General features: G+C 39.1%; 1 non-coding gene across 1 annotated transcript; it reads right to left on the bottom strand.

Annotated features, from left to right (window-relative positions):
- Positions 1-9,354: 9,354 nt before the first annotated feature.
- On the bottom strand, positions 9,355-9,462 carry LOC112752518 (small nucleolar RNA R71). The gene has a single exon (XR_003176952.1). It is a non-coding gene; the product is annotated as a small nucleolar RNA R71 (small nucleolar RNA).
- Positions 9,463-20,050: the final 10,588 nt, after the last annotated feature.

Genomic DNA, 20,050 nt, shown 5'->3' with positions numbered 1-20,050 from the left:
TCAGAATGGAGCATCATAGGTATCTTCTATGATGGTCTGTCTGAACTGTCCAAGATGTCATTGGACAACTCTGCTAGAGGATCTCTTCATCTGAAGAAGACACCTGCAGAAGCTCAGGAACTCATTGAAATGGTTGCAAATAACCAATTCATGTACACTTCTGAAAAGAATCTTGGGAATAATGGGACAAATCAGAAGAAAAGAGTTCTTGAGATTGATACTCTGAAGCCATATTGGCTCAGAACAAAATATTGACTCAGCAAGTCAATATGATTTCTCAGAGTCTGTCTGGCATGCAAGCAGCAACAGGCAGTACCAAAGAAGCTTCATCTGAAAAAGAAGCTTATGATCCTGAGAATCCAGCAATGGAAGAGGTGAATTACATGGGAGAACCCTATGGAAACACCTATAACCCTTCAAGGAGAAATCACCCAAATCTCTCATGGAAGGACCAACAGAGGCCTCAACAAGGCTTCAACAACAGTAATGGTGGAAGAAATAGGTTTAGCAATAGCAAACCTTTTCCATCATCTTCTCAGCAACAGACAGAGAATTCTAAGCAGAGCCACTCTGACTTAGCAACTGTAGTCTCTGATCTAATTAAAACCACTCAAAGTTTTATGACTGAAACAAGGTCCTCCATTAGAAATTTGGAGGCACAAATGGGTCAGCTGAGTAAGAAAGTTACTAAACTCCCTCCTAGTACTCTCCCAAGCAATACAGAAGAGAATTCAAAAAGAGAGTGCAAGGCCATCAACATAACCCACACGGCCGAACCTAGAGAGGAGGAAGAGGCAGTGATCTCCACTGAGGAAGATCTCAATGGATGTCCACTGGCCTCCAAGGAGTTCCCTAATGAGGAACCATGGGAATCTGAGGCTCATACAGAGACCATAGAGATTCCATTGAATTTACTTCTTCCATTCATGAGCTCTGATGAGTATTCTTCCTCTGAAGAGGATGAAGATGTTACTGAAGAGCAAGTTGCTAAGTACCTTGGAGCAATCATGAAGTTAAATGCCAAGTTATTTGGTAATGAGACTTGAGAGGATGAACGCCCCTTGCTCACTAAAGAACTGGATGACTTGACTAAGCAGAGATTACCTCAGAAGAGATAGGATCCTGGAAAGTTCTCAATACCTTGTACCATAGGCACCATGACCTTTGAGAAGGCTCTGTGTGACCTAGGGTCAAGTATAAACCTCATGCCTCTCTCTGTAATGGAGAACCTAGGGATCCTTGAGGTACAAGCTGCAAGAATCTCACTAGAGATGGCAGACAATTCAAGGAAACAGGCTTATGGACTTGTAGAGGATGTCTTGGTGAAGATTGAAGACCACTACATCCCTGTTGATTTCAGAATTCTAGACACTGGGAAGTGTATGGATGAATCCATCATCCTTGGTAGACCCTTCCTAGCCACGGCAAAAGCTGTGATTGATGTTGACAGAGGAGAATTGGTCCTTCAAGTGAATGAGGACTCCCTTGTGTTTAAAGCTCAAGGATATCCCTTTGTAACCATGGAGAGGAAGCATGAAAAGCTTCTCTCATTACAGAGTCAAATAGAGCCCCCAAATTCAAACTCTAAGTTTGGTGTTGGGAGGCCATCATCATGCTCTGAGTATCTGTGAGGCTCCATGAGAGCCCACTGTCAAGCTATTGACATTAAAGAAGCGCTTGTTGGGAGGCAACCCAATTTTATTTAATCATATCTATTTATTTTCCATTGTTATTTTATGCTTTCTGTAGGTTAATGATCATGTGAAGTCACAAAAACAACTGAAAAAGTAAAAACAGAATAAAAACAGTATCAAAAATAGCACACCCTGGAGGAGAAGCTTACTGGTGTTTAAACGCCAGTAAGGGTAGCAGAATGGGCGTTAAACGCCCAGTCTGGCACCATTCTAGGCGTTTAACGCCAGAAAGGGGCACAGAGCTGGTGTTGAATGCCAGAAAGGGGAGAACAGCTGGCATTAAACGCCAGAAATGGGCAGCAACCTGCCGTTTAATGCCAGGATTGGCAAGCAAGGGGCGTTTGCACGCCAACATGGTGCAGGGATGCGAAATTCTTGATACCTCAGGATCTGTGGACCCCACAGGATCCCCACCTACTCCATCTCTCTCTCTCTTCTTCACACCCTTCCATAACACTCTCCCCCAAATACCCTTCACCAATCACCTCAATACCTCTTCCAAAAACCCCTCTCCTATCAAATCCTACCCTCTTCTCCATAATCTCTTCACCAATCCACATCCATCCATCATATAACCCTACCTACCTAACCATTCAAATTCAATCCACTTTCCCTCCCAAACCCACCCATATATGGCCGAACCCTACCCCTCTCTCCCCTCCTATATAAACCCATCTTCACTCCTTCATTTTCACACATCATACATACTACTTCTCCCCTTGACCGAACCACCAAATCCCCTCCATCTCCTCCATTTTCTTCTTCTATTCTTTTCTTTCTTCTCTTGCTCGAGGACGAGTAAACCTTCTAAGTTTGGTGTGGTAAAAGCGTTACTTTTTATTTTTTCATAACCATTTATGGAACCAAAGGCCGGAGAAACCTCAAGAAAGAGGAAAAGAAAGGCAAAAGCTTCCACCTCCGAGTCATGGGAGATGGAGAGATTCATCTCAAGGGTGCATCAAGACCACTTCTATGAAGTTGTGGCCAAGAAGAAGGTGATCTGATGAGCGAATTCTTTGGTGGTATAGAATTTTCTCAATTGAATGAATTCTCGTTGCAAGTATAGTTCTACACCAACAAATAATCCTCCCAATCAAAAAATTTGGTTGTGTCACAATTAACAAACCCCAAATGAAAATTAACCGGAGTATTTAGACTCCGGATCGTCTCACAAGGAATTGCAATGAAGTGGTCAATTATTGGCTATGAAGTGGGGTAAGGGGGTTTTGGTTTATAAGAGGGGCAATAAAATAAATGACAAGAAAAGTAAAGAGAGCAATTAAAGAAAGTAATTAATAAAGAGAGACATTCATGGCAAAGATTGAGATCATAGGCTTTCTATCCTAGTCATACAATGATCAATTCATCTTATTTAGTCAACTCCAACACAAAGGGAGAAAGTCAAACAAGACTAGTTAATCATGTCACAAATATAAACAAGAATTTATCTTATTACGTCATCTCTAACATTGGAAAAGGGTATCATATTATCTTCCATGAGAGAAAGTCTAATAAGACTAGCTAATCTCAATCCAAAAGTCCTAATCAACTTACTAATTAAACTAGCAAAAGATTAGCGTCAATGGAAATAATATTAGCTAACAACTCTAGATCACCAACATGAGTTGGGTTTTCATGACTCAAGATTGCCTATTACTCTTTTCAAGCCAAGAATTCTCAAAATCTACTCTAACATCCAACCAAGCATTTTGTCAAACACTTGGAAGGCATAAAAAGAAAGCATAATAAATGAGCAAGAAATAGTAAAATCTACCAACTACCAATTGCAAGAAAGGAAATTCACAACTCAATTCAACAATTAAAAGAACATCAAACATTAAATTTCATTAAAAGAGATCTAAATCCAACATAAGCATCCATGAACATAAAAGAGAGCAAAAAGGGAAATTAACATTACAAATCAAGAGAATGAAAGAGTAGAAGCAAGAATTCATAAAAGAAACAAGATGAAAACATGTAATTGAACCTAAATCTAAGAGAGATTCACCTAACCTAATTCTAGAGAGAAGAGGGAGCTTCTCTCTCTAGAAACTAAACTACATGATGCAAAAAAAACTTTAAACAATTGCTCTCCCCTTTGCCCAAGCTTGAATTCTGTATGAAATAGCATTAGAAATGAGTTGGGTTGGGCCCAAAGTGCTTCAGAAATCGTTGGGGGCGAGTTCACTTTAGTGGGCCACGGCAGCATCGGCGTGCACGCGTACATGGCGAGTGCGCGCCCCTGAGCGCAAAATAACATATAGCAAATTTTATATCATTTCGAAGCCCTAGATGTTAGCTTTCCAACGCAACTAAAACCGCTTCATTTGGACCTCTATGGATCAAGTTATGGTCAATTGAGTGCGATGAGGTCAGGCTTGACAGCTTTACGATTCCTTCATTTCTTCATGAGTTCTCCCACTTTGCATGATTTTTCTTCTTTCCTTCCGTCCAATACTTGCCTTATGAACCTGAAATCACTCAACAAACACATCAAGGTATCGAATGGAATTATAGTGAATTAAAATCACCCATTTTAGGACCTAAAAAGCATGTTTTTACACCTAAGCACAAATCAAGGGAGAATTTCAAAACCATGTTATTTCATTGAATAAATGTTGTAAAAGGTGATAAAATCCCCTAAAATAAGCACAAGATAAACTACAAAATTGGGGTTTATCAAATCTCCCCATACTTAAACTAAGCATGTCCTCATGCTAAAATCAAGAAAGAAGCAAAGGGACATCAACATTTATTCAATGCAAACTAACTAGATGCAATCTATCTATATGAATGCATCCATTTGGTCAAAACAAGTCAACTTCCAAGAAAACATATTTAAGTACTAGGGCTAATGCCATAGCAGTCAAATCAAACCCACAATTGAATCGAATCATTGAAAGATTTTACAAACTTGCAAGAAAAGATGATCATGGGTGGAAACATGTAATTGAGCGATCGAACCCTCGCCAGATGTGTATCCGCTCTATGCACTCAAGTGTATGGGTTTGATTCACTCAATTCTCCCCTAATCATGCTTTCCAAGATTTGTTTTTCATCTAACAATCAACAATTATTTCATGCATGCATAAAAATATCATGAGGACTTCCCATAGGTTTTAATGGGGTTAGGGTCAAGGTAGGATGCATATGGTCAAGTGAGCTTGAAATTCGAATCTTTGATTAACTTAAACTTCCCACCTAACCTATGACAACCTATACAATTCTAAACAAACCTAACTACCCATTCTTCACTTTTCACACACACTCATGTATTCTCTTTTTTATCACCACACATATGCATTGATTTTTATTGAACTTTGAACTTTGGGGCATTTTTGTCCCCTTCTTATTGCTTTCCTTTCTTTCTTTTTTTTTCTATATATATTTTTTTGTATATATATATATATATTTTTTTTCTCTTTTTTTTTCATTTTTTTCTTTTCAAACTAAAATATATACAAGAGCATCAATGCATATGGTTTACACATGATTAATTGATGAGCGGATAATTTATACGCTTTTTGGCATTGTTTTTAGTATGTTTTTAGTAGGATCTAGTTACTTTTAGGGATGTTTTCATTAGTTTTTATGTTAAATTCACATTTCTGGAATTTACTATGAGATTGTGTGTTTTTTTGTGATTTCAGGTATTTTCTGACTGAAATTGAGGGACTTGAGCAGAAATCAGATTCAGAGGTTGAAAAAGGACTGCTGATGCTGTTGGATTCTGACCTCCCTGCACTCAGAATGGATTTGTTGGAGCTACAGAACTCGAAACGGCGCGCTTCCAATTGCGTTGGAAAGTAGACATCCAGGGCTTTCCAGCAATATATAATAGTCCATACTTTGGCCAAGAATAGACGACGTAAACGGGCGTTCAACGCCAGCTTTCTGCCCAAATCTGGCGTCCAGCGCCAGAAAAGGAGCCAAAACCAGAGTTGAACGCCCAAACTGGCACAAAAGCTGGCGTTCAACTCCAAGAAGGACCTCTACACGTGCAACACTCAGGCTCAGCCCAAACACACACCAAATGGGCCTCGGAAGTGGATTTATGCATCAATTACTTACTTCTGTAAATCCTAGTAGCTAGTTTATTATAAATAGGACCTTTTACTAGTCTTTTTGACAATCCTGGATCCTGGATTGTATTTTGATCCTGTGACATCTCGGCCATGCCTGGACCTCTCACTTATGTATTTTCAACGGTAGAGTTTCTACACTCCATAGATTAAGGTGTGGAGCTCTGCTGTTCCTCAAAGATTAATGCAAAGTACTACTATTTTCTATTCAATTCATCTTATTTCGCTTCTAAGATATCCATTCGCACCCAAGAACGTGATGAAGGTGATGATTATGTGTGACGCTCATCATCCTTTTCCCTTATGAACGCGTGCCTGACAAACACTTCCGTTCTACATGAAATAAGCTAGAATGAATATCTCTTAGATCTCCTAACCAGAATCTTCGTGGCGTAAGCTAGAATGATGGCGGCATTCAAGAGAATCCGGAAAGTCTAAACCTTGTATGTGGTATTCCGAGTAGGATTCAATGATTGAATGACTGTGACGAGCTTCAAACTCGCGATTGTTGGGCGTTAGTGACAGACACAAAAGGAGGGTGAATCCTATTCCAGCATGATCGAGAACCGACAGATGATTAGCCATGCTGTGACAGAGCATGTGAGCATATTTTTCACTGAGAGGAGGGGATGTAGCCACTGACAACGGTGATGCCCTTGCATAAAGCCAGCCATGGAAAGGAGTAAGACTGATTGGATGAAGATAGCAGGAAAGCAGAGGTTCAGAGGAACGAAAAGCATCTCCATTCGCTTATCTGAAATTCCTACCAATGATTTACATAAGTACCTCTATCCCTATTCTATTATTTATTATTCAAAAACACCATTATCAATTTACATCTACCTAACTGAGATTTGCAAAGTGACCATAGCTTGCTTCATACCAACAATCTCCGTGGGATTCGACCCTTACTCACGTAAGGTATTACTTGGACGACCCAGTGCACTTGCTGGTTAGTTGTATCGAAGTTGTGAACCATGGTATTGGCACCATGTTCTTGGCGCCATTGCCAGGGAAAGAAAGAGCCATGAATTCTGCATAATTAAAGTGTAATCATGATTACGCGTACCAAGTTGCTCACGTTGCCAGGGATTGTTCGAGCCTGGACATCACAATTTCATGCACCAAGTTTTTGGCGCCGTTGCCGGGGATTGTTTGAGTTTGGACAACTGACGGTTCATCTTGTTGCTCAGATTAGGTAATTTTCTTTTTATTTTATTTTCAAAAAATTTTTCAAAAATATTTCTAAAATTTTCTCATCTGTTTTCGAGAAAAATAAAAATATTTTCAAAAAAATTTTTTTATTCAAAATTTTTAAGAATGAATTCTAGTGTTTCATGAAGCATGTGAAGCCTGGCTGGCTGTAAAGCCATGTCTAAATTTATTTGGACTGAGGCTTGCAATTTGTTATCAAGAGCAATATACTCTGGTGTTAAATGCTAAAGCTTGGCTGGCCATTGGCCATGTCTAGTGTTTTGGACTGGAGCTTTCTTTGAAAGCTTGGCTGGCTAGCGAGCCATGTCTAATTCCTGGACTGAAGCTTTAGACTAAGAATGCAAGATTCCTGGAATTCATATTAAAAATTTTGGAATCCTTATTTTCCTTTTTCTATTAATTTTCGAAAAATCCAAAAAAAATTAGAAAATCAAAAAAAAAAAATCAAAAATATTTTTGTGTTTCTTGTTTGAGTCTTGAGTCATGTTATAAGTTTGGTGTCAATTGCATATGCATCTTGCATTTTTTCGAAAATATCATGCATTCATAGTGTTCTTCATGATCTTCAAGTTGTTCTTGGTAAGTCTTCTTGTTTGATCTTGATGATTTTTTGTTTTGTATCTTTTATTATTTTTCATATGCATTCTTGAATTCTTAGTGTCTAAGCATTAAAGAATTCTAAGTTTGGTGTCTTGCATGTTTTCTTTGCATTAAAAGTTTTTCAAGATTGTGTCTATGATGTTCATCTTGACATTCATAGTGTTCTTGGTGTTCATCTTGACATTCATAGCATTCTTGCATGCATTCATTGTTTTGATCTAAAAATTTCATGCATTGCATCATTTTTCTTGTTTTTCTCTCTCATCATAAAAATTCAAAAATCAAAAAAATATCTTTCTCTTTTTCTCTCTCATCAAATTCGAAAATTTGGATTGACTTTTTCAAAAATTTTTAAAATCAAGTTGTTTCTTATGAGTCAAATCAAATTTTCAATTTGAAAATCTTATCTTTTTCAAAATCTTTTTCAAAAATCAAATCTTTTTCAAAATTCTTAGTTATTTTCAAAAATTCCAAAAATATTTTTCAAAAATCTTTTTCTTATTTTTATACCAAATTTTCGAAAATAACAATAACAATTAATGTTTTGATTCAAAAATTTCAAGTTTGTTACTTGCTTGCTAAGAAAGATTCAAACTTTAAGTTCTAGAATCATATCTAGTGATTTCTTGTGAATCAAGTCATTAATTGTGATTTTAAAAATCAAATCTTTTTCAAAAACTAATTTCTATCATATCTTTTCAAAAATATCTTCTCATCTTATCTTTTTCAAAAATCTAATTTCAAAATATCTTTTCTAACCTCCTAACTTCTTATCCTTTCAAAATTTGTTTCAACTAACTAACTAACTTTTTGTTTGTTTCTTAACTTTTTCAAAACTACCTAACTAACTCTCTCTCTCTAATTTTCGAAAATATCTTCCCTCTTTTTCAAAAATTTCTTTTTTATTAACTAATTATTTTTATTTTTTATTTTCGATTTCAAAAAAAAATTTTCGAAAATTACTAATATTTTTCAAAAACCATTTTCGAAAATCACTAACTCTTTTTCAAAAATATTTTTGAAAATTCTCCCTCTCCCATCTCATTCTATTTATTCATTCATATCCTAACATCTCATCTCACATATCTAGCCTCCTCACAATTGTGTTTCTTCCATTATATTACATTCTTTGTCTCCCCCTCTTTTTCTACTCACACAGGGATCCCTATACTGTGGTATAAAGGATCTCTATTATTATTATTATTATTCTGTGCCTTCTTCTTTGTCATATGAGCAGGAGCAAGGATAATAACATTCTTGTGGAAGCAGATCCAGAACCTGAAAGGACTCTGAAGAAAAAATTAAGAGAAGCTAAAATACAACAATCCAGAGATAACCTTTCAGAAATTTTTGAACAGGAGAAGGAGATGGCAGCCGAAAACAATAATAATGTAAGGAAGATGCTTGGTGACTTTACTGCACCTAATTCCAATCTACATGGAAGAAGCATCTCCATTCCTGCCATTGGAGCAAACAACTTTGAGCTGAAACCTCAATTAGTTTTTCTGATGCAGCAGAACTGCAAGTTTCATGAACTTCCATCTGAAGATCCTTTTCAGTTCTTAACTGAATTCTTGCAGATATGTGATACTGTTAAGACTAATGGAGTAGATCCTGAAGTCTACAGGCTCATGCTTTTCCCTTTTGCTGTAAGAGACAGAGCTAGATTATGGTTGGATTCTCAACCCAAAGACAGCCTGAACTCTTGGGATAAGCTGGTCACGACTTTCTTAGCCAAGAACTTTCCTCCTCAAAAGCTGAGCAAGCTTAGAGCTGATGTTCAAACCTTCAGACAGAAAGAAGGTGAATCCCTCTATGAAGCTTGGGAAAGATACAAACAGTTGACCAAAAAGTGTCCTTCTGACATGCTTTCAGAATGGACCATCCTGGATATATTCTATGATGGTTTATCTGAGCTATCAAAGATGTCATTGGAAACTTCTGCAGGTGGATCCATTCACCTAAAGAAAACGCCTGCAGAAGCTCAAGAACTCATTGACATGGTTGCTAATAACCAGTTTATGTACACTTCTGAAAGGAATCCTATGAGTAATGGGACGCCTATGAAGAAGGGAGTTCTTGAAGTTGATACTCTGAATGCCATATTGGCTCAGAATAAAATATTGACTCAGCAAGTCAATATGATCTCTCAGAGTCTGAATGGAATGCAAGCTACATCCAACCATACTCAAGAGGCTTCTTATGAAGAAGAAGCTTATGATCCTGAGAACCCTGCAAGAGCAGAGGTGAATTACTTAGGTGAACCTTATGGAAACACCTATAACTCATCATGGAGAAATCATCCAAATTTCTCATGGAAGGATCAAAAGCCTCAACAAGGCTTTAATAATGGTGGAAGAAACAGGTTTAACAATAATAAACCTTTTCCATCATCCACTCAGCAACAGACAGAGAACTCTGAACAAAATTCTTCTAATTTAGCAAACTTAGTCTCTGATCTTTCCAAGGCCACTATAAGTTTCATGAATAAAACAAGGTCTTCCATTAGAAATTTGGAAGCACAAGTGGGCCAGCTGAGTAAAAGGATCACTGAAATCCCTCCTAGTACTCTCCCAAGCAATACAGAAGAGAATCCAAAAGGAGAGTGCAAGGCCATTGACATAAGCACCATGGCCGAACCTGTGAGGAGAGGAGAGGACATGAATCCCAAGGAGGAAGACCTCCTGGGACGTCCAGTGATCAATAAGGAGCTTCCCTCTGAGGAACCAAAGGACTCTGAGGCTCATCTAGAGACCATAGAGATTCCATTAAACCTCCTTATGCCCTTCATGAGCTCTGATGAGTATTCCTCTTCTGAAGAGAATGAGGATGTTACTGAAGAGCAAACAGCCAAGTTTCTTGGTGCAATCATGAAGCTGAATGCCAAATTATTTGGCATTGATACTTGGGAAGTTGAACCTCCCTTGTTCACCAATGAACTAAGTGATCTGGGTCAACTGACATTGCCTCAGAAGAAATAGGATCCTGGAAAGTTCATAATACCTTGTACTATATGCACCATGATCTTTAAGGCTCTGTGTGACCTTGGTTCAGGAATAAACCTCATGCCCCTCTCTGTAATAGAGAAACTGGGAATTTATGGGGTGCAAGCTGCTAAAATCTCATTGGAGATGGCAGACAGTTCAAGAAAACAGGCTTATGGACAAGTAGAGGACGTGTTAGTAAAGGTTGAAGGCCTTTACATCCCTGCTGATTTCATAGTCCTGGATACTGGAAAGGAAGAGGATGAATCCATCATCCTAGGAAGACCTTTCCTGGCCACAGCAAGAGCTGTGATTGATGTTGACAGAGGTGAAATAGTCCTTCAATGGAGTAAGGACTCCCTTGTGTTTAAAACTCAAGGATCTCCCTCTGCAACCATGGAGAGGAAGCAGAAAAAGCTTCTCTCAAAGCAGAGTCAACCAGAGCCCCCACAGTCAAACTCTAAGTTCGGTGTTGGGAGGCCACAACCAAACTCTAAGTTTGGTGTTGAACTCCCATATCCAAACTCTAAGTTTGGTGTTGGAGAGTCTCAACAAAGCTCTGCACATCTGTGAGGCTCCATGAGAGCCCACTGTCAAGCTATTGACATTAAAGAAGTGCTTGTTGGGAGGCAACCCAATTTTTATTTATCTAACTATATTTTTCTTAATTATATGTCTTTATAGGTTCATGATCATGTGGAGTCATAAAATAAATATAAAAATTGAAAACGGAATCAAAAACAGCAGAAGAAAAATCACACCCTGGAGGAGCATCTGTCTGGCGTTCAGCGCCAGAACAGAGTATGGTTCTGGCGCTGAACGCCCAAAATGGGCAGCTTCTGGGCGCTGAACGCCAGAACAGGCATGGTTCTGGCGTTCAACGCCAAAAATGGCACACAAATGGGCGTTGAACGCCCAAAATGGCCACCAACCTGGCACTGAACGCCCAGAGTTGGGTGCAAAGGCATTTTTACATGCTTAATGGGTGCAGGGATGTAAATCCTTGAACACCTCAGGATCTGTGGACCCCACAGGATCCACTCAGGATCTGTGGACCCCACAGGATCCACTCAGGATCTGTGGACCCCACAGGATCCCCACCTACCTCCACTCACTTCTTCTCACCACTCTCTTTCACACAACCCCATAAACACTCTTCCCCAAAAACCTTTCACCAATCACCTCAATCTCTCTTCCCCATCACCTCTTCACCACTCACATCCATCCACTCTTTCCCATAAACCTACCTCATAAACTCCACCTACCTTCAAAATTTAAAACCAAATTCCCACCCAAACCCACCCATATGGCCGAACCTTTCCCCCCTCCATTCCCTATATAAAACCCTCCATTCTTCATCAAATTCACACAACACATCCCTCTACACTCCTCTTGGCCGAAACCACATCTCCCTCTCCCTCTCCATATTTCTTCTTCTTCTTCTTTTATTCTTTTGTTTATTGCTCGAGGTCGAGCAATATTCTAAGTTTGGTGTGGTAAAAGCATAAGCTTTTTGTTTTTCCATTACCATTGATGGCACCTAAGACCGGAGAGTCCTCTAGAAAGGGGAAAGGGAAGACAAAAGCTTCCACATCCGAGTCATGGGAGATGGAAAGGTTCATCTCCAAAGCCCATCAAGACCACTTCTATGATGTTGTGGCCAAGAAGAAGGTGATCCCTGAGGTCCCTTTCAAACTCAAAAGAAATGAGTATCCGGAGATCCGACATGAAATTCAAAGAAGAGGTTGGGAAGTTCTAACAAATCCCATCCAACAAGTCGGCATCCTAATGGTTCAAGAGTTCTATGCTAATGCATGGATCACCAAGAACCATGATCAAAGTAAGAACCCGGATCCAAAGAACTATGTTACAGTGGTTCGGGGGAAATACTTAGATTTTAGTCCGGAGAATGTGAGGTTAGCGTTTAACTTGCCCATGATGCAAGGAGATGAACGCCCCTACACTAGAAGGGTCAACTTTAATCAAAGGTTGGACCAAGTCCTTATGGACATATGCGTGGAAGGAGCTCAATAGAAGATTGACTCCAAAGGCAAGCCGGTTCAACTAAGAAGATTGGACCTCAAGCCTATAGCTAGAGGATGGTTGAAGTTCATTCAATGCTCAATCATTCCCACCAGCAACCGGTCTGAAGTTACTATAGAGCGGGCCATCATGATCCATAGCATCATGATTGGAGAAGAGGTGGAAGTTCATGAGATTATACCTCAAGAACTCTACAAGGTGGCTGACAAGTCCTCCACTATGGCAAGGTTAGCCTTTCCTCACCTCATTTGCCACCTATGCAATTCGGCTGGGATTGACATAGAGGGAGATATCCTCATCGAAGAGGACAAGCCCATCACTAAGAAAAAGATGGAGCAAGCAAGAGAGCCCATTCATGGAGCTCAAGAGGCGTATGAAGCTCATCACCATGAGATCCCGGAGATGCCTCAAATGTACTTTCCTCCACAAAATTATTGGGAGCAAATCAACACCTCCCTAGAAGAATTGAGTTCCAATATGGGACAACTAAGGGTGGAACATCAAGAGCACTCCATCATGCTTCATGAAATAAGAGAATATCAAAAAGCAATGAGGAAGGAGCAACAAAGACAAGGAAGAGACATAGAAGAGCTCAAGGACATCATTGGTTCCTCAAGAAGGAAACGCCACCATCACTAAGGTGGATTCATTCCTTGTTCTTGCTTTCTCTGTTTTTCGTTTTCCATGTTATGTGCTTATCCATGTTTGTGTCTTCATTATATGATCATTAGTAGTTAGTAACTTTGTCTTAAAGTTATGAATGTCCTATGAATCCATCACCTCTCTTAAATGAAAAATGTTTAAATTCAAAAGAACAAGAAGTACATGAGTTTCGAATTTATCCTTGAACTTAGCTTAATTATATTGATGTGGTGACAATGCTTCTTGTTTTCTGAATGTATGCTTGAACAGTGCATACGTCTTTTGAAGTTGTTGTTTAAGAATGTTAAATATGTTGGCTCTTGAAAGAATGATGACTAGGAGACATGTTATTTGATAATCTGAAAAATCATAAAAATGATTCTTGAAGCAAGAAAAAGCAGCAAAGAACAGAGCTTGCAGAAAAAAAAATAGGCGAAAAAAAAATAGAAAGAAAAAGCAAGCAGAAAAAGCCAAAAGCTCTTAAAACCAAGAGGCAAGAGCAAAAAGCCAATAACCCTTAAAACCAAAAGGCAAGGGCAAATAAAAAGGATCCCAAGGCTTTGAGCATCAGTGGATAGGAGGGCCTAAAGGAATAGAATCCTGGTCTAAGCGGCTAAACCAAGCTGTCCCTAACCATGTGCTTGTGGCGTGTAGGTGTCAAGTGAAAACTTGAGACTGAACGGTTAAAGTCAAGGTCCAAAGCAAAAAAAGAGTATGCTTAAGAACCCTGGACACCTCTAATTGGGGACTTTAGCAAAGCTAAGTCACAATCTGAAAAGGTTCACCCAATTATGTGTCTGTGGCATTTATGTATCTGGTGGTAATACTGGAAAACAAAGTGCTTAGGGCCACGGCAAAGACTCATAAAATAGCTGTGTTCAAGAATCATCATACTGAACTAGGAGAATTAATAACACTATCTGAAATCTGAGTTCCTATAGATGCCAATCATTCTGAACCTCAATGGATGAAGTGAGATGCCAAAACTATTCAAGAGGCAAAAAGCTATAAGTCCAACTCGTTTGATTGGAGCTATGTTTCATTGATAGTTTGGAATTTATAGTATATTCTTTTCTTTTTATCCTGTTTGATTTTCAGTTGCTTGGGAACAAGCAACAATTTAAGTTTGGTGTTGTGATGAGCGGATAATTTATACGCTTTTTGGCATTGTTTTTAGTAGGATCTAGTTACTTTTAGGGATGTTTTCATTAGTTTTTATGTTAAATTCACATTTCTGGACTTTACTATGAGATTGTGTGTTTTTTTGTGATTTCAGGTATTTTCTGACTAAAATTGAGGGACTTGAGCAGAAATCAGATTCAAAGGTTGAAAAAGGACTGCTGATGCTGTTGGATTCTGACCTCCCTGCACTCAAAATGGATTTTCTGGAGCTACAGAACTCGAAATGGCGCGCTTCCAATTGCGTTGGAAAGTAGACATCCAGGAATTTCCAGAAATATATAATAGTCCATACTTTGGCCAGAAATAGACGACATAAACTGGCGTTCAACGCCAGCTTTCTGCCCAAATCTGGCGTCCAGCGCCAGAAAAGGAGCCAAAACCAGAGTTGAATGCCCAAACTGGCACAAAAGCTGGCGTTCAACTCCAAGAAGGACCTCTACACGTGCAACACTCAGGCTCAGCCCAAACACACACCAAATGGGCCCCGGAAGTGGATTTATGCATCAATTACTTACTTCTGTAAACCCTAGTAGCTAGTTTATTATAAATAGGACCTTTTACTAGTCTTTTTGACAATCCTGGATCCTGGATTGTATTTTGATCCTGTGATCACGTTTTGGGGGCTGGCCATCTCGGCCATGCCTGGACCTCTCACTTATGTATTTTCAACGGTAGAGTTTCTACACTCCATAGATTAAGGTGTGGAGCTCTGCTGTTCCTCAAAGATTAATGCAAAGTACTACTAAGATATCCGTTCTACATGAAATAAGCTAGAATGAATATCTCTTAGATCTCCTAACCAGAATCTTCGTGGCGTAAGCTAGAATGATGGCGGCATTCAAGAGAATCCGGAAAGTCTAAACCTTGTCTGTGGTATTCTGAGTAGGATTCAATGATTGAATGACTGTGACGAGCTTCAAACTTGCGATTGTTGGGCGTTAGTGACAGACGCAAAAGGAGGGTGAATCCTATTCCAGCATGATCGAGAACCGACAGATGATTAGCCGTGCTGTGATAGAGCATGTGAGCATATTTTTCACTGAGAGGAGGGGATGTAGCCACTGACAACAGTGATGCCCTTGCATAAAGCCAGCCATGGAAAGGAGTAAGACTGATTGGATGAAGATAGCAGGAAAGCAGAGGTTCAGAGGAACGAAAAGCATCTCCATTCGCTTATCTGAAATTCCTACCAATGATTTACATAAGTACCTCTATCCCTATTCTATTATTTATTATTCGAAAACACCATTATCAATTTATATCTACCTAACTGAGATTTGCAAGGTGACCATAGCTTGCTTCATACCAACAATCTCCGTGGGATTCGACCCTTACTCACGTAAGGTATTACTTGGACGACCCAGTGCACTTGCTAGTTAGTTGTATCGAAGTTGTGAACCATGGTATTGGCACCATGTTCTTGGCGCCATTGCCAGGGAAAGAAAGAGCCATGAATTCTACATAATTAAAGTGTAATCACGATTACGCGTACCAAGTTGCTCACGTTGCCAGGGATTGTTCGAGCCTGGACATCACAATTTTGTGCACCATTAATACATGAGTATGTACCCAATTCCCAAGATTCTCAACACAATTACAAAAACATACTTTTATCTCTACCCAATGTTCCCAACTCTCCCAAAATCAAATGATAAACACTCTCACTAGCCTAAGCTAATCAAAGATCCGAATTAAGGACATTTATTTTTTTCACTTAGGCTTGTAATGTGCTATAATTAAGAACAATTGGGTTAAGCATAGGCTCAAATTGGTTATCAATGGAAGATAAAAGGTAGGCTTATTTGGGTAAGTAAGCTATTTGAACAATGGCCTCAATCATATAAATGCATGTATATACAAAATAATGGACATATAGAATTAAACAAATCAAAGATTACAATCATAGGAAGAGAATAATGCACACAAGAATTAAAATAAGTGGTTACATATGATGTAACCACACAATTAGGCTCAAACCTCACATGCTTGTGTTCTTAGCTCAAAAATCATGTTCCACAAAGTATATAATTCAAACAAGTTCTAAAAAAATTTTTTTTTTCAATTGGGTGCCCTATGGATAAAATCCTTGGAAGTATTATGATTTTGACTAAGCTTAATATATACATATGCAATGCAACCAAAAATCCTAAAAGATCTAAAAATAAAATGCAAAAGTGTTGAGATTAGAAACTTGTCACCCAAAAATGCCGAGCGGTCGGATGACCTCCCCACACTTAAAATTTTGCACCGTCCTCGGTGCACTAAATGAGCAAGGGGGTACGGCGACTCTCCGAGTTGCTACCTTCAGCTGGTAGGTCAACCGGTGCTGCGTGTTCTTCCATCCACTTCCATTTTTGCTTGTGGTGCATCGATCATGAAAAACAAAATAAACACCATAAGATAAAAACATACAAAAGCTAGGAAGCGTGAATTGTTGGAATGAGGTGAATCACTAGAATTGAGTGAGTGAATTGGTGTGACATTGATGAAAAATAGTTGTATGGGTTCTAACTTGCATGCGGTTTAGAACTCACACTCTAGTATTTAAAAATCATATCACAATTATACAAAATAAAACATGCACTTTACTCATTCTAGTGTGCTTGAGATACTTTAAAAGACTTGTAGGCTAAAATAACCCAACAAGTAGTGAAGAAGTATAAAAGCATTCAAGCAAAAATCAAGTAATTGTGAAATTGGATAATGCTTGGACATTGATTGATGTGTAAGTAAATTTGATGAACAAAATGGTCTAGAGAGCTCACACATCAAACAATGACACATATTGAAGTTGTTGCAACACCTAAGTTACATAGAGGTGAAACACATGGATGTTATGGAACTTAGGAAAAAGGATGTAGAAGTGGAAATCAATCACATGGCAAACATGGCCCACAAAGCTTTACAACGCTCAAAAATATGTCACTAGGTAAGCTTTCGATCCAATTTCACAATTCTACAATCTCAATGCATGAAATAAGTGATGTGAATAAGGGAAACCATAAACAAGCATCACCTAAAAAAAATCACTGATAATATACAATTGCCTAACAATATGTGATGAATGCATGGTGGCTAAAACATGCAATTCAAAGAGTTAAGATGCATGAAGGCAATATAACAAGTACTTGGTATTCAAAAGTGTTAAATATGAAAAATTCCAAACCAAGTAACCAAATACAACCTCAACAAAGGAATCCAACAATGACAATAACGACAATGATGTTAAACTAACATCCCATTAGTAATAAGCAGCAATAAATGGTAAATAAGATTAGTAATCCAACACTTATAATGGAAAACAAAAATTAAACTAACTAACTAACTAAAAAAATGGTGTTACATGATGCTTGGTAGTGTTGGATGATTTTTTAAGAGTGGAAAGAAAAGAGAAGAAGGAAAGGAATGGAAAGAGGAGAAGAAGAGAAGGTGAGTGAAACAGGGCGATCCACGTGTGCGCGTCATGTGCGCGTAAGCATGGATTGATGAAAATGGAAACGACGTGTACGCGTGCAGTGCCCGTACGCATGCATGGCAAGGCGGAGAGTCGATGCGGACGCGCAAGGTACGCGTTCGCGTGCCCTGGGGCACAAAGTTGGCACACTTCAGGCACAACTCTCGGGTGAATGTATGGGAAATGGAAAAATTCAATCCACGCGTACGCGTACATGGCGCGTTCGCGTGGATGGCCGAAATTGCAAGATTCACGCATACGCGTGGAGTGCGCGTGCGCATGGGTGGTGCTCTATTTTTCAAATTTTTTTTCTATGTTTTTGCACTAAACTAAGCATTCCAAACCTCCAAACAACTACCAAAATATCATAAAACCTTATTTAACCTACTAGACTACCAAACAAACTTAACAAAATCAATCAAAACATGAGATTAAACCTATTTTACTAATATGTACAAAAGGAAATGAAAAGATGTTACCATGGTGGGGTGTCTCCCACCAAGCACTTTTGTTTATTGTCCTTAAGTTGGACTTACAGAGAGCTCCTCATCAAGGTGGCTTGTGCTTGAATCCATCCTTGAACATCCACCAATACTTGAACTTCCATTGTGCTTCATCATTCAAAGTTAATAACTCCATGCTTTGATAGAGTTCTTCACAAACTATAGGCTCCCAAAGTTGATCTTCCTTGTGCGATCCGGGATCCCACACTTTGTTTTCACACCCGTCATTGAGTTGACCATGGTGATTTCCTCCGGGTGGAAAGAGAGATGAATTCTCATGGGAGCACCAATCTATTCTCCTAGACCCATCCAATTGAGCACTAGTCCAACCCTTGCTCTTTGAAGCTTCAACCATAATGAGCCTTGATTTGCAATGCCAACCACAAAACATCTTTCTTTTACGCTTCATCCCACAAAGCTTCCTAAGTTGGCCATCCGTTTCAAGCAAACCATATTCAAGTGATATAACAAAGCTAATAGAAATAAATTTCACCCACTCAAATGAAGGAATAGATGGCAAACTAGGTAGAGAAATGTCCAAGAGTCTTGACAAAGCGTATTCAATTCCCATCCTCCTTTTTTGTAAGGATCTCCACCTCTTCACAAGATCTCTTAATTTCAATCCTTTGTTCAACAATTTTATCTAAACATTTTCCCTTACTCAAATCACAAATGGGAGGAAAAGAGAGATTTACCTCCACATTTCTTTCCATCTCCTTGGGAGAAGGTTCTTCATGCTCAAAGGATTCTTCACCACTAAGACTTGATGCTTGATCTCCATCACCAAGGGAACTCAATTCTTGCTCTATCCCATCCGATTCTTCATAAGGGATATGCCTTGGAGGTTGTGCACATTCCTCCTTAGCATCAAATTCAATCATCTTGGAGGGGTTTTCTTCAATCCTAGACTCCCAAGGTGGTTCCGCATCTCCTAAGTCTTCAACCACTTCTTCCTCTTGTTCAATAATCTATACCTCCTCCTCTTGTTGTATTTCTTGCTTTAATTCCTCTTCTTTACCTTGGAGCTTCAAGTTCACTCCCTCACTAAGCTCCTTGGTTGCTTCTCCACATTCCACAATGGAAGTGCCTTGATCGCATAGGCTTAGGCGGGATGAGACTATGTTGCCAATGGCTTCTACCATGAGGGCCATTTTTACTCTTAACTCCTCAAATTGCTTTTCATCCTCCTCGTGTTGCCTTAAGATATGAGATCCAAGATCCCTTAATTCTAGCATAGAGGCTTCATCGGGAGGTGATGGTGGAAGAGAGGGTTCATTGTTTGGGGGAAATGTATTATAGTTAGAAGGTGGTTCTTCTTGGTAGAGTTGTGGTGGAAAGTAGAGTTCCTCTTGTGGTTAAAATTTTTCATGTATTGGAGGTGGTTCATCTTGGTAATAGTATAGAGGGGGTTGCTCTTGAAAATGTTGATGTTGGAGTGGTGGTGGTTCTATGTGTGGTTCATATGGCTCATATGATTGTTGGTAGGATGGATATGGATTAGGGTCATATGAAGATGGTTGGTGAAAAGTGGCTTGTGATTGTGGTTGATGACTATGTTGAGGATATGGCTCATAGGTGTATGGTGGTGGTTCTTGGAAGTCACAAGGGGATTCACCATAACCATTGGATTGGTATGCATCATAGAATGGCT

Source organism: Arachis hypogaea, chromosome 15 (genome assembly GCF_003086295.3).
Source record: "Arachis hypogaea cultivar Tifrunner chromosome 15, arahy.Tifrunner.gnm2.J5K5, whole genome shotgun sequence".
Taxonomy (NCBI): domain Eukaryota; kingdom Viridiplantae; phylum Streptophyta; class Magnoliopsida; order Fabales; family Fabaceae; genus Arachis; species Arachis hypogaea.
Note: the sequence above shows the minus strand (reverse complement) of the source record. Positions and strands in the feature narration are given on the sequence as shown.